Source organism: Pararge aegeria, chromosome 21 (assembly GCF_905163445.1).
Source record: "Pararge aegeria chromosome 21, ilParAegt1.1, whole genome shotgun sequence".
In the NCBI taxonomy this organism is placed as follows: domain Eukaryota; kingdom Metazoa; phylum Arthropoda; class Insecta; order Lepidoptera; family Nymphalidae; genus Pararge; species Pararge aegeria.
The window spans coordinates 14208150-14223909 of NC_053200.1; positions in this window are offsets into that span (position 1 = coordinate 14208150).

A 15760-nucleotide genomic window follows, 5' to 3' on the forward strand; every position below is an offset into this window, starting at 1 on the left:
TAATAAGAAATTTGGTTGCATATTTCTGTCACCATGTTGGTACGAATCCTCGGCGGAAACCAGACAATCGTGGCGAGACAGGGGGTTGAACAGCATCCATTTTATCCTTGGGCATTTTTTCTAGATTATGTAGTAGGTTTAACTTTCTGTGGCGTTGATAAGGTAGGCTTAAAAGATTAGAACCCAGAGCAGTAAACCATTTAAAAAAGCCTAATATAAGCACTTTTGAATCGTCAAGTCTGTAGGTTTGTAGTGACTCTACAACCGGTTCGGAAGGCAGATTCTACCAAGAAGAGGCCGGCAAGAAACTCAGCAGTTGCTCTATTCTCTTTGCTCTATATTTGACATCATCGTCATCATTAACGACCCTATATCGACCCACTATAGGGCAGGTGTCCTAAGAATAAGGAGGTGTTAGGAAGTAGTCCACCACGCTGGCCAAGTGCGGTTCGGTAGACTTCACACGCCGATGAAAACATCACAGAGAACTCCCAGGCATGCAGTTTTCCTCACGATGTTTTCTTACACCATAAAGCTAATGATATTTAAATTAATAATAATATACTACGACAATACACACATCGCCATCTAGCCCCAAGGTAAGCGTAGCTTGTGTTAAGGGTACTAAGATGACTGATAAATATTTAATATTTGATGACTGATTTTATGAATAATATATACATACATAAATTCTTATAATATACAGATAAACACCCAGACACTGAAAAACATTAATTTTCATCACACAAACATTCTCCAGTTGTGGGAATCGAACCCACGGCCTTAGACTCGGAAAGCAGGATCGCTGCCCACTGCGCCACTCGACCGTCCTATTGCTTAAATTTAAATACTACAAAAAGTGGTGCGTGCCGGGTCTCGAACTCGGTCTCCATGAGAGGAAAGCCGTAGCCTTAACCTATCACCGCTTCTGTCTGAGTATTATTTAATTGCTCAAAATGCACATAACTAAAAAGTTAGAGGTGCGTGACGGGAATTGAACTCAGCCATAAACACTTGGCTATCACACCTTGACGTACAACATGTTAATTAATTACACGTAAAATTTTCAATAGCTTGTTAAACTCAATGAGTATGACCAAATTTTTGATAATAGATCTAACACCATAGGTTTAATTACAGAAATTTATTAGGTAGGCTTTGCGTAACTGTTTTTGAGATTTCATCATACAGGGCACGGGTCTCCTCCTACAATGAGAAGGGGTTAAAGGCCGTAGTCCACCACGCTTGTTCAGTGCGGATTGGTGGACTCCACATCCCTTCAGACTTGAGAACATTATGTAGAACTCTCAGGCATGCAGGTTTACTCACGATGTTTTCCTTCGCCGTCGAAGCAAGTGATATTTTTAATTACTTAAAACACACAAAACTTTTAGTTTTAAGTTAGCGTGCTGGGATTCAAACACGGCTCCACGAAAGTGAAGTCGAGCTCCTTCCCACTGCGCTATCACAGCTTCTTTAAGATTTGCAAGTTTGCAATCATGGAGTTGGAAACACCATGGTGTCATAGTAAATGGATCTTATGTCCGACTACTATAACCGACTTCTCTCTTCTTCTCAGGAGATTCTCAATTCGATTTTACTTTTTTTATGATTTTTCAGGACTCTGTCATTTATTAACCTACCTTTTTTTTGACATGGTTTACTTTTCATCTGGTTCCGTTTTCATCAGGTCTGTTGAAGAGATCATGGAGAAATTCCAGGAACTCTTCACATATCATAGGGACACCTGTAGTGATTTGAGCATTTGCTTTCGAAAATGACCATTTCGTCAAGTGAAATTTTCTACATTTTACTTGGCACTGAATTAAAAATGTCATAGAAAATATTTATTTCTTGCTTTTTAGTTGTTTAACTAAGTCAGTTTTTTTTTTGTCAAAAAATATTTTTATTTGACAAAAGTACTGTCAAGAGAGCTGTCTCTTCTTCTACTTCCGTCCGTCATATAAAAATCAGTTGTGCAGGCCTGTCCGTAAAGGTGTAATAACTTTGTTTCAGGATGCAAGCTATCTTAATGGAAAATAACACCACTATCGATTTATTTAGATGCAAATATTTTTTAAGCCCCGCTTGATCGTTTTTCAGGTGTTTTTTTATATATAGCCATCTTGGATATGTAAATTATTTAATTCTATCATAATGAGTTCTCTCGCTTATAGGTTTATCGAGTGACAGACAGAATTTTAAGTAGGTGCAAGTTCCACATTACAACTCCGCTTCCCGGAGTAGTACCACCGTCGGAGCAAGGGATATTTGAATTGCTTAAAGCGCACATAAGTGGGATAAAGGCATGAATAAAACGAAAACTGTTAAAGTTTGAAGCTAAAATCATCATCATCATTCAACCATCGTTGATGTCCAATGATACGTACAAGTATTTGGTAGGGAGTGCCAAATTCCTAGGCTTTTTCCAGCGGCTTCCAGCGACTCGCTTTATTTCATCCGTTCACCTCGTTGGACTGTGACCAACGCTTCGTTTAACGATGCGCTGTCGCCATTTCAGCACTTTGAGACCCCAACGTCCAGCGGTTAAATAAGAAATATTTAACCGCTGCACCGCAGTATCGATATTAAAACTGTCTTAATGTGACATAACTCGTCAGACTATATCAATTTATTGCAAAGTAAACACTTAAGCTTAATATAGATTTAATAGTTTCAACCTTGGCTTACAAAACAGTTAACATCATGTGTTGTAACTGAACAGCTGATAGAAGAACAGCAATTAAAACCGACCATCATTAACATAAATCATATATTTTTTTATTCAATAAAGCCGTGACAGGTTAGATACATATTATATACAAGCAGGCGTTACTTTGCGGAATTCTTCGATTAGTACTTCCCTGGACGAGCTCTGTCACAAAAAGTTCAACAACTAATAAACTTAATTGTTAAATCCTAGCTTCAATAATACTCTTTTTTTATTTGTTACAATTTTTCTGTATCCAAGCAGAGTTTCGCTCTCCCAACTCTTGTTATAACAAGGACCCCTTGACAATCCAATCCTCAATCAAATCCAAAAATTAAAAAAAAATTCTGAGCGACCTTTTAAATTTTTTTTTTCAGCTGTCCTTTGGAGACAGTTCATAAAACGTCGAAAACCGATATCTTTTCACGTGAGACTAAAAAAAAAACAATAGTCGGTTTTTTTGCGCCACCCTACTGTATATCTATATATTAAAATAGAGGTACATCAAATAAGCATTCTTCTTTATACCACCACCAATAGGTGGAAGTCGGCACTCGTAACACGCGTTTTCTTTCTTTCTTTCGAACGTACACACTGCAATCATATTAGTTAAGCAAGTATGGATTAAAAATAAGTGAAAATTCAGCACCTTTGCCGTGAAATCATAAGGTCGTTTATAATTGACTTCATTTTGTACAGTTTAAAGTTGCATTTAACGCGTAATTCGCACACATAAGGTCATAACAATAAAACTATTATTTTTATTTGGCTTTTTTAATGCTATTATTTTGTTTCAACACAAACCACTGCATGTTTGCTCGAGACCTAGTAAGCCTATTTTAGTACCCATCGCTTGGCACTTAGAGTTAGAGATATTAGGAGAGATCTTTAGTTCAGCATTGGGCTGGTACAGACTTTCGATGAAACTTAAAAGATCATTATATCAACCAATTACTGGCCCACTACGGGGCAAGGATCTCCTCCCACAATGAGAAGGTTTTAAGGCGGTAGCCCACCGCGCTGTCCTAGTGCGGATTGGTGGACTTCACACACCTTTGAGAACATTATGGAGAACTTTCAGGTATGCAGGTATACCTTCACCGCTCAAGCAAGTGACATTTTAATTGCTTTAAAAATATATAACTTAGAAAAGATAGAGGTGCGTGCTGGGATTCAAACTGGCCCCCCCGAAAGTGAAGTCGAAGTCCTACCCACTGGGCTATCACCACTTCCAAACTAATTAAACTAATATAAACTTAAATTAAAAAGGAACAAAGGAAATTCTTAGTTAAAACCTAAAACTGTTAATTTGCAGTTAATGTTAGACAATCGTGCTGAACGAATAAAACAATATAAGTCATACTATGACCGAGGAACTAAAAGTTTGATACCATTGTCTGAAAACGATCCGGTTCAAATGAAACAAAATAATATATGGGTCAAGTCTCGTATTTTGCGTCCAGCGCGAGAAAAACGATCGTATTGGATACAAACTGAAAACGGTGGCGTTTATAGACGTAATAGGCAACATTTGATCAAAATACCAAGTCGAGGAAACGATGCAGATCGAATTATCAATTCCCCTAGCTTTGATTGGGATAGTTTTAACTTCGCGCCAACGGGTAATACCACTCCAGCCACAGAGCCGAAAATGGCGCGTTCACCGCGACCACCGCCTGCCCATCGGGTAACAAGCAGTGGTCGAGTTGTACGATCGCCCATTCGTTTTTCCATCGAATATATATATTAGGTATATCTTGGAACACGTTTTAATGATATATACTACAATTCCAATGTAATCTAATTAGTGTTAATTTATTTCGATGATCTAAAATATTATTTTAAATAATAAATCTAGCTTGCTTTGTCTTAAAATTAAGCTAAGATTAGATAATATTACCTAATACAATAATAATAATAAAAATAATTGGTTGTAGATAAGATATTTTCATAACCTACTATAAATGTATGACAAAATATATAATTATATAAAAAAGGAAGAAGATGTAATAACGATAATAATGTTACTTACCTATTTAAATATTTTTATCTTAAGGTGATATTTAATTAAATATTTTAGACTTATTGTAAGGGGGGAAATGTTGTGGGTATTATTACAAAAATATACTTATGAGGGTAGGCCTTAAGGTTATTCAATAAATGATCCAGTCAACTTCCAATAATGGTTTGATTTAGACCTCTTACTATAACTAATCATGGTATATTATGGAACTCAGCAATGTTACGCTTGCTTTTATGCAAATACATTGATCCAACAATCGCGTACAATTAGATTTGTAAATAAATTAATATATTACGATAAGACACACATCGCCATCTAGCCCAAAAGTAAGCGTAGCTTGTGTTATGGGTACTGAGATGACTGATGAATATTTTATTGAATAATATACATAAAAACCTATAATATACAGATTAACAACCTGACACTGAAAAACTTTCACGTTCATAACACAAACATTTTTCTAGTTGTATTTTTCCAGATTTAGAAATAAAAAACAGTTATTGGCTCGGCAACAGAATCGCAACCAGGATATAATAATCCGTAGCTGAACATGTTTACCAACAGACAGTAAAGCAGTTATATCTATTTGTAAAGCATAATTTATTTCACCCGGACGTACAAAGTAGATGTTCCATATAGACTGGCCATCACGACCTTGACAAGAGCCCTTTAAGCCTTACCTACTGTTTATAAATCAAGATTAATAGCCGCAAATACCATTTAGTATCCTACATACAGTATTACATAAATATTATTATCAGTTAGAATGTCGAATGTTTTGCATAACATAATGTTGTTGCACAGCGAGATATAATGTGCCAAAAATTGCGATCATGGTACGACTTTTTTTGACAGTTTGAGAGTTCACGATCAGTTCGTGTTAGGTTAGTTTAGGTTTGTGTCCTAAAAATCCTAGTTGTAGTTATAACGTAATAGTAGTTTATGATACTAGTGTTCTAGAATGGGCACTCGAGGCTCTTGAAAGCGCGCGAGCCGCAGGCGAGAGTCTAATGATCAATGCACTCGTGTTTCTTAAGACGTTTTTTTAAATTTTCAGGCCTAGGCTATTCCGATTTTAATGGCAACAGGCTCGGCAAAACATCACTCGCTTTTCATCCCTGAGTGTTTGGCAAAAAAGTGGTCAAAAATAAGCACTTTGACACATCTAGTCTGTCTGTTTGTAGTGACTCTACCATCGTTTCAGCCGGTAAGAACGTAGCGTTTCATTTTTAATATCAAAATTTAACAATCATTTTCGAACTTGCAACTCAAGGTGACACACTGAATTAATACCAGGAGACAAGAAATGGAAAAAGGTTGGCAAAAGAAAAGATATTTAATCCACGACACTCAGTGGCGTGCACTGGGTTTCTTACCAGGGTATGCATACAGCAGGAAAATTGCATAAAATGGAAAAATCCTCCTCTTATACGGGCTATATTTCAATTTTAGGGTATGCAGTGCTTTTGTGCATGTATGAAGTGCACGCCACTGACGACACTATCCACATAATATTGTAGCGATCAGTAGGTAGTAGGTAGGATAAGCGACGACAACTTGTGTAGGTAATAAGGCAAGCAATTCCAATCAACATGCTTGTTGCAAACGAAGAGGCAAACATTCGGAACATGTGTCTAAATGTCTGATTAATAATTTATAACTCGTGTTAATCTCGCACTACAATATTATACAAACTGAATTGTGCTTATTAATTGTGATTTAACAGCTTATCTTGGGCTAAATAATTAGCAAAACATTAGCTGATACGCCTTCATATTTGTTTGTGCATTTCCATTCGGTCTCGTGTACTCTTTTTGCATTCTTCACTTATGTTTTACGGGCATTTGTTGGTCACATATCCCTCCTAAGACCCGTCGCCATTTCAACCATCCGCATTCATTCTATTGCTCACGTGTCGGTCAAGAGTGACGTCACTTTTGAAGAGCGATCCGAAAATCGGAGCTGACAGGTAGGAATGCACCATTCAGGGCAATATTGGTGAAACTTTATGAGCCACCGAAGTCACAGAACACTTCAGTTATCTATACTTATAATAAAACTGTAACTGGAAGATTTCTGTATATTTAATATATAGTTTAAAAATATTGACCAGGGGAGGCTTTGTAATCGATACTGAGTCCAAAACAATTTTTTATTTAATTTTTGTCTGTCTGTCTGTCTGTATGACTGAGCATCACGTGAAAACTACTGAACGGATTTAAATACAATTTGGTATACTGGTAGCTGATATTCCGGGTCAACATATAGGCTACTTTTTATCTCGATAAACAATAAGCTACTCCCAGGAAATGAGAGAATTTTTTTTTATCAATTTTATTTCCTAGCTCCGTTAAATTTGAACGGATTTTAATTTTATTTCAAAGTGTATACTTTCAAGCATTTGAATGATGTAATTAATAAATATCTGATAAATATTGCCGGAAATAAAGGACATTACTCTTCACAGATAACAGCGAGTCGCAAGGCATATGGGACAACGATAGAATGCATGCGTACCATCCTACTAATATAATAAATGCGAAAGTTTGAACGGATATATGGATGGATGGATGGATATTTGTTACGCTTTAACACCACAACAAATGAACCGATTTGGCAGAGACATACATTAGTCTGGAATAGCTCATAAGCTTCTTTTTATCCCGGAAAAGCATACAGCTAATATATTTCTATTTTTTCCGCATTTGTCTTTCAAAATCCGCGGAACGGAGTTTTACATGTACGTAGTTTTTTTCATAGGCATAGTTGAGGATTTTAAAAGTGAATTTATCCTACCTTATCCAAATAAATTGTTGTATAATTAAAATTGATTATTTACCTGCAAATTCCTCTTTAAATTATTCAAATTCGGCCTATTGTTTAGAAGTTACGACAGTTGCTTAGAAATGTTAAAAGTAAGAAAAATGCCGAGGGCCGCTAGCCCGCGTATTATATAGTTTGGAGAAAACTGTACCCCGTAGGTTGTGCTGCAATTAGGCTCTTGGTTTTTTTTAAGATATTTAAACCGATACTAACCGATTTGATGCAGAAGAAATTGCGCGGGTCAGCTAGTTTACTAAATAAACCGCAATAAAAATTAAAGTAATTTGAATAAAGAATTCCTTGTTAGCCCACAAGACATTTAATTCAACAATAATTCGATACGGTCACAATTTAACATTGTTTTAACAAAGCAACGGCTACAAAATACTTATTTGATGAACAAAAAACATGAATATAATAAGGTACCTTCATCGTAATGATCGCGATAATGACGCATGGAATTATGAAGTCAAGGAAATTCGGTTATTTAAAATTAATGATATTGTTAAATGGGAGGACCTAGTATGTAGTTGCCACTCTGTCGGCAAATTCATAACCAAAGAGTGTACTATTTACCCATTCTGAATCTAGAATTCGACTAAGAGTATCGAAACACAAAGTTCATAAACTAATTTATATAGCTTAGCTATAACTTGTGGTGGTAATAAAAAACTAAATAGATCACTGTTTACTTTTTTAAACTAAATAAATTAGTTACTATAAATTTATTATTTCATTAAGTACTAAATTAATAACAGAAGTAGGTACCTAAAAAAATCACCAAAAGTACAAAATCCCACCACCTCAAGGTGTGTACTACCTAATTTGGTTAAACTAATCTAATCTTAACCTAATTTGGTTATGAACTTTGTGTTTCGATATTCGAAATCGAATTCCATATTCAGCCCGAAAATTTAGACCGGATTTAGGCCGGAGTCCTGTGCTAGCCCTAGACTCCGGTCTGATTGAGATGAATCTTCCAAGACTTCTTCCAGCAATGAAATAGCCAGTACTTGGTTCTTATTGGATATTGAATGACGTAAAGAGGTCTCTTATTAGACAATAAGATACCTCTTTACGTTATTCAAATATACCTTAATAAATTATTAATATTAATATTAAACAATACCTAAATATATAAACAAAAAAGTATATTACTTTTTTTTTAATTTAAACGTCCAACAATAGATTCATTACACTTTGACTTCACAGTGATACTTATTTAGTTATAAAAAAAAAACTACGATAAACTGTTACAGGTAGGCATAACTAAATTTTCGAATTATGAGAACACCTAAATTAGCTTTTTACTTCTGTCACGAATTGTCTGTGTTTCTAAACTATAAAGGAAAATTACTGGAAAGATTCTCAAGCGCGCTCTCTGAAACACTATGATCAAAACTATGTTGTCCAGAAAAGTAACTTCAAACCCATGCGCTTTTACAAACTTTTAACACATTTATATTACAAAAAGCAATGACTATAAAATTTAATTTCCGATAAAGCATGCCATAAAAATTCATTGAAGACGCATCGCTATTGAATAAGGAATTTAACCTTTGAGACTATCACTTCACGTAGGTACAGAGTTAGTCACTGCATCCATATCTTAGTCTGAAGGCAGTGAAGGTTGCTATTATTGATGCATTAAAAGGCTTGGTTTTAGGGTTCCGTACCCATAAAGTAAAACGGGTCCCTATTTGCAATACTCCGCTGTCTGTCCTGTCGCCGTCTATCACCAGGCTGTATCTCTTGAACCATGATAGTTTCCCAAATGATTTTTCTGTTGACGCTATAACAACAATTGATAATGCAAAAAAACAGGATAAAACAAATAATTAAAGGGGCTCCCATAAAAAAGATAAGTTTTTTTTTGCCGTTTTTATAGATAAATAAATAAATATGCTATGACAATACACACATCGTCATCTAGTAAGTAGTAAAGTAAGCGTAGCTTACTTTACTACTTACGTAAGCGTAGCGAGTTATGGGTTTAGGATGTCTGATGAATATTTTTTTAAATAATATACCGTACCGGAAGAAAAAGACTTCGAACATTGCGTGACTTATGGCTCCGAAACGTGGTCACTGACTATGGGTCTCATAAGAAGGCTCAGAGTCATAAAACGGGCGATAGAGAGAGCTATGCTCGGAGTAACTTTTCTGGATCGAAACAGGAATGAGGAGATCTGTAGACGAACCAGAGTTACCGACATAGCTTAACGAGTCGTTAAGCTGACGTGGCAATGGGCGGGGCACATAGCTCGGAGAACCGATGGAAGTTGGGGTCCCAAGGTGTTGGAATAGGGACCTCGCACCGGTAAACGCAGCGTTGGTAGACCCCGACGAGGTGGGCGACGTTAAAGGGAGGGTGTTACCGGAACCAAGCGACACAAGACCGTGGTATGGAACTCCCTACAAAAGACTCCCTATTCCAGCAGTTGACGACAATCGGTTGATGTGATGATGATACATAACATTAACTGATATATAATAATATAATAGTACGGCTTGCACAGACATAATCAAGAATATAATAGGGTAATACATCAACTACTTGCTCTTCGGTATGGCCTTATCGATTTTGAGATGCCTTACTATAGGTGCGACCCGGCGTCAGTTCTTGAAAATTGCATTACTGGGATCGAACGATTATCACTGGCAGGTGTCCAACTAAAAGACCTGACATAGTGTTTGTCGATCGATCAGTGCGCCGTGCAATGATTGTTGACATTACTATTCCACACGACGAGAATCAGGTGATAGCTGAAAAGGAAAAAGTCTCAAAATACTTGGACCTTGCTCACGAGATTAACGCCGTTATTGTTCCGATCGTCGTTTCAGTCAATGGTCTTCTCACAAGCTTCGATCAAGTTTAATAGTGTTTTTTATTTTTCTTTTATAACTTCACTGTTGAAAATTTAAAAAAAAAAGTAGGTATATAAATAAGTGATAGATATAATAGTACGGAACCCTTACTATTATATACAGCAACCTAAAAATACAGTCATACATGAGTCGGACTCTTGTATGACTGTATTTCTTAGTTTGCCGTAAGACGGTGCCATATGGGACCTTAATACCACAAAATTACAATAACCATACAGTAGCAAGACGCGTATGAAAGTGGAATCGTTTATAAACTGAGCAACACTTCACAGAGTATGCAAGGAACACGTTCTGTAAATTCCCGCCCTGTGTACGGTTGATGGCAACCGTACGTAGGTATCTTAAGCCTCCGCGTCTGCAAACAACCCATTAAGGACACGGGTCACCTCCTAAATGATAAGGGCTTCTGTCCAACACGCTATTCAAGTCCGGATTTTTATTTTGACGGCCGATTGGCGCATTTTGTAGCGACCCTGCTTTCTGAGCCCAAGGCCGTGGGTTCGATTCCCACTACTGGAAAATGTTTGTGTGATGAGCATAAATGTTTTTCAGTGTCTGGGTGTTTATATGTATTTTCTAAGTATTTATGTATATAATTCATAAAAATATTCATCAGGCATCTTAGCACCCATAACACAAGCTACGCTTACTTTGGGGCTAGATCGCGATGTGTGTATTGTCGTAGTATATTTATTTATTTTATTTTGATTCCACTACAAGTTAGCCCTTGACTGGAATCTCACCTGGTGGAAATGATGCAATCTAAGACGGTAGCGGGCTAACCTGTTTGCGAGTATGGTAGTCATACCCCTAATCGGTTTCGACGCGACATCGCACCGGAACACTAAATAGCTTAGCGGCAAGCCACAGCCGAAGCCTCCCAGACCATACCACAGAAAATTCAGAAAATATAGATTCCCGAATAGCCGGGCGTCGAACCCAGGACCTCCTACTTAAATTCACAACGCTCACCGTTGCGCCAGAGAGGTCGACAAAAGGACAAGATTGGTGGACTTTACACGCTTTTGAGAACATTATGAAGAATTGTCATGCGCTTATCATGTGCTAGTAATTACATAGGCAACTGCGTCCTTTAAACTGGCAGCAATGTTTCTTGACGGCACAAATAATACCCAAAAAGCTCTACAAGTAAATACTACAAAAAAACTCTACTACTAGAACTCCTTTATAGCCGGTTTCATTATAATTATAATAAAAATTTCAAATCCGTGATATTTATGACAAAATTTAGCACGTACACATAAAAATTGCATTTCGTTAAAGTAGCCTCGCTTTGCTGTCTGTAAATTTATTGTTATGAATCAATAATATCTAGTTTCCCGTCATACGATAAACTTAGAAATGTATGTGACCGCAAGAGGTCAAACGGTGTTTTGTAATGTTGACGCCTTGGGAACACCTATATTTTGTGCCTCAAACTATTCTGTGTCAATTTATCTCCTCGGTTAAGAATTTTTGATATCTAACGTAGGTATAAATTAATGTAAGGTACATCCACACTAAGTTTATTTATGTTACGCGTCACATTTTTCCGTTACGCGCCATCTTTTTCTGTTACGCACCATCTTTTTCTGTTACGCGCCATCTTAATTTCTAATACATTGAACACGTGGGTATGGTAGTTTTTTATTCGTTTTTGATTGTAAATCAGTGAATGTAATTAATTTCAAGCGGTAATTTTTAGTGGAAGAGCACTGGGCCAGTGGTGGAGACCCGTGCTCTGTAGTGGGCCGGTAATTTTATTAAAACTAGCAATCATTAATTAATACAACTGTAATCTAATAAATATCAATGAATTTTAATAATGAAATAAAAAAGGATGTCATAAAGAAGTTACACTTCTTACGTTTGTACACTAATACACACACACATTTTTTTAATTCCACTTAAAGTTGGCACTTGGCTGCAATCTAACCTGGTACATTCTGACTAAAAAATCGGTCAGGGAGAATCTGAATTGAGTTTTTTATTACTAGTTAACTAAAGATGAACGAAAAATGTAAGAGGACTTTCTCAGAAGTTTTCACATAGGTTGGAAGGTTAAGGGTAGGCAATATGAAGTGTATGCACATCTATGTTTGAACTGTTATTACCGGTTTGCACATAAAGATGAGATTGGATGGTTGGTTTTAGAGTGTTTATTAAATTACCAATTATTCTACCTTTTGCTAAATTTACCACAGCCTATTATTTTTCTGGCCATCGAAAAGTATACCGGAGAGGGCTTAGTGATCAAAGTTTTTTTCTATGCACAATTTTGCCAAAGACGGTGTAACTGTGAAGCTGTGCATGGGAAAAATGTTCCTTTTTTATATGAGCCAAATTGTTGCCGGGTGAGATAATAAAATTGAATCTCTCGCTACGCACACTTAGAATGCTTTGTTTCGCTTTGAATTTCGAAATAAAGCACTGCAGGGCTAGCACAGGCAGGAGTCAAAAATTATATCCCCGACTATATCCCCTGGCAAGGGATATAAGTGTTAAAACACGGGAACATGGAATAGGAGAAGCTGACCCACGTTTATTTTTTCATAAATATTATTTGGATATTATTTCCACTTGTGCGTCAGTGCTCTGAGAGTTGATAAAGCTGTCGGAGAAAAAAACTTTTATCTTTTACCCAGAGAGATAATTGTCCCCTAAATGGCTAGCCATGCTGGAGGCACAAAATATAACTTTGGCCACAAATAAATCTAGCACGCCAATTATAAACGAAGCTTCTGTTAGTTTTATTGTTTGTTACGCACTCAAGCACAATATTCATTTTGAAATACACTAAGCAGAGCTGCAGTTAGATCGTTCCAAAGCGGCATTGTGTTGTTAACACCCGAATCCAATCTTAACGCGCGGAAAGATTTCCCAGCGTCTGTATTTCTACATGCTGGTTAAAGCTAGAGCTAAATATTCTAGATCTTTAGGGCTTTCCGAAACTATGTTTGCAGCGTGTAACAAAATGAAGAAATAATATTGAAGGATGCATACGCATATTTATTTATTTTATTTAAATTAATATTTATTTATTTTATTTAAACAACTTTATTGCATAATAAAGGAAACACACACAGGAACACTTACATTAACATAAATTATATGCAAAAGGCGGCCTTATTAGGCGGCACTAACAGCGATCTCTTCCAGGCTACTTTAACTATTGGAATAAGGCAATGAGAGACGGGAAATCGCAATTAATACATATATATATTTTATATACATAAATAATTAAATAAAATAATAAATGTAATGATGATGATGATGACGATGATGATGTCCTCCATGACGTATCCTTCAACGGCGACACCTTGGCTTTATCGTCTCGAGTGTGCACGGATATGACTAGCGTAGCCAAATTTAGTTTTGAAGATTCGATTGCAGGACCCGCAGTAAAGTTGACCGCTGTTATTATAACTATACGTATAGGAAGGCTTAGGCCTAATTTTTTTGTTGTAGCGCTTTGAGTCAATGTGCTCTAGACGTTTCATTTCGAAGGTTTTACATTTTTCACTTATGAGTTTGCGCCATTTAGACCTCTGCGTGGCAATTCGCTCCCAATTGCTCCATGGTATATTGCATGATATTAGATTGCGTTTTAGATCCTTAAAGCGCAAGTACTGACCACCAGACTTTCCAATAAATGTAATAATATAATATATATTAATAAATATGCATAAATACACATACATATACATATAATATTAACATGTTTATAGTGACAAATAGTGCCTCCTTACACGACTTTTAATATTTTTGAATGTATTTAGATTTTTCGATAAATATCTAGTGAACAGTGGTAAATTTTAATTTCTTGGTTCTTGACAGTATAAATTGAGAAACGCCTCTAAGACTTTGCAATGAATAAAACAAAATCGTTGCAGTAGTATTTGTCTAAGGAAGGCTTCGGGCGTGGCTACTTACCACCCTAAAGACAAAGTCATGTCTCATAGGAGTAGCGACAATTAAGATAAGAGGTCATATTAAATACAACTGCCAAACGCCTAACATGTTATTTTATATATAAATAAATAAATATACTACGACAATACACACATCGCCATCTAGCCCCAAAGTAAACGTAGCTTGTGTTATGGGTACTAAGATGACTGATGAATTATGAATAATATACATAAATACTTATAATATACAAATAAACACCCAGACACTGAAAAACATTCATGTTTATGACATAAATATTTTCCAGTTGTGGGAATCGAACCCACGGCCTTGGACTGAGAAAGCCGGGTCGCTGCGCCAGTCGGCCGTCAATTATTTTTATTATAGTATTAATTGATGGATGAATTAGAACGATGATAGGTTAGGACTCGACTTCACTTTCAAGGGTCGAGTTTGAATCCCAGCCGCACCTATAACTTTTTTAAGTTACATGCGTTCCAAATTCAAATTTCACTTCTTTTAACGGTGGAGAAATACATCGTGAGTAAACCTGCATACCAGAGAGTTCTCGATAATGCCCTCAAAAGCGTGTGGAGTCAATTGACCGACCAAACAAATGACCCATCTGATGATAAGCGGAAAACCATCTCACCAGTCAATCTGAGGTGTAGGTGTTAAACTTCATCATCACATCAACCCATTACGTATCACTAAAGAGCACGGTGGGTTCTCCTTCCACAATGAGAAGGGGTTAAGGCCGTATTCCACCACGCTAACCCAGTGCGGATTGGTGGACTCCAGACACCTTTAAGAACATTATGTAGAACTCTCAGGCATGCAGGTTTCAGCAAGGTTGAAGCAAGTGATATTTTAATTAATCAAAACGCACATAACTTCGAAAAGCTAGAGGCGAGTGCTGGGATTCAAACTTGGGTCCCCGAAAGTGAAGTCGAGATCCTGCCGCTAGTTGAACCTCATGTGCCTGTAATTACGCCCTACAGACCGGAACACAGCGTCATAATTAAAGGAAGGAAGAGAACAGTAACAGTACCATAACCTCATACCCCAAGCGTTGAGTAACCCTTCAACATACTGTGGTGGGTAAAAAATATGGTGATAGGATGAAGTCAGTCGTATTACCCTTTTATATGCTAAATATCCACGAGATAGCATCAAAACTGATGTAACTACGCCCATTGTTCTCAGGCCACAGACGAATGAACCTTGACTTTCTGATTTCTATACTTTACGTGACCTTGAACTTTTTGAAAATGGTTTTTCACGTTTTCTAACTAAATTGTCTTATAAAGAGAGATCTTATATTTTATTGACAGCCTTTAACCCATTTGCATTTAAATTTCTGAATTTAATCCGTAATATAACCAAAATATGTTCGCATGAAAAGT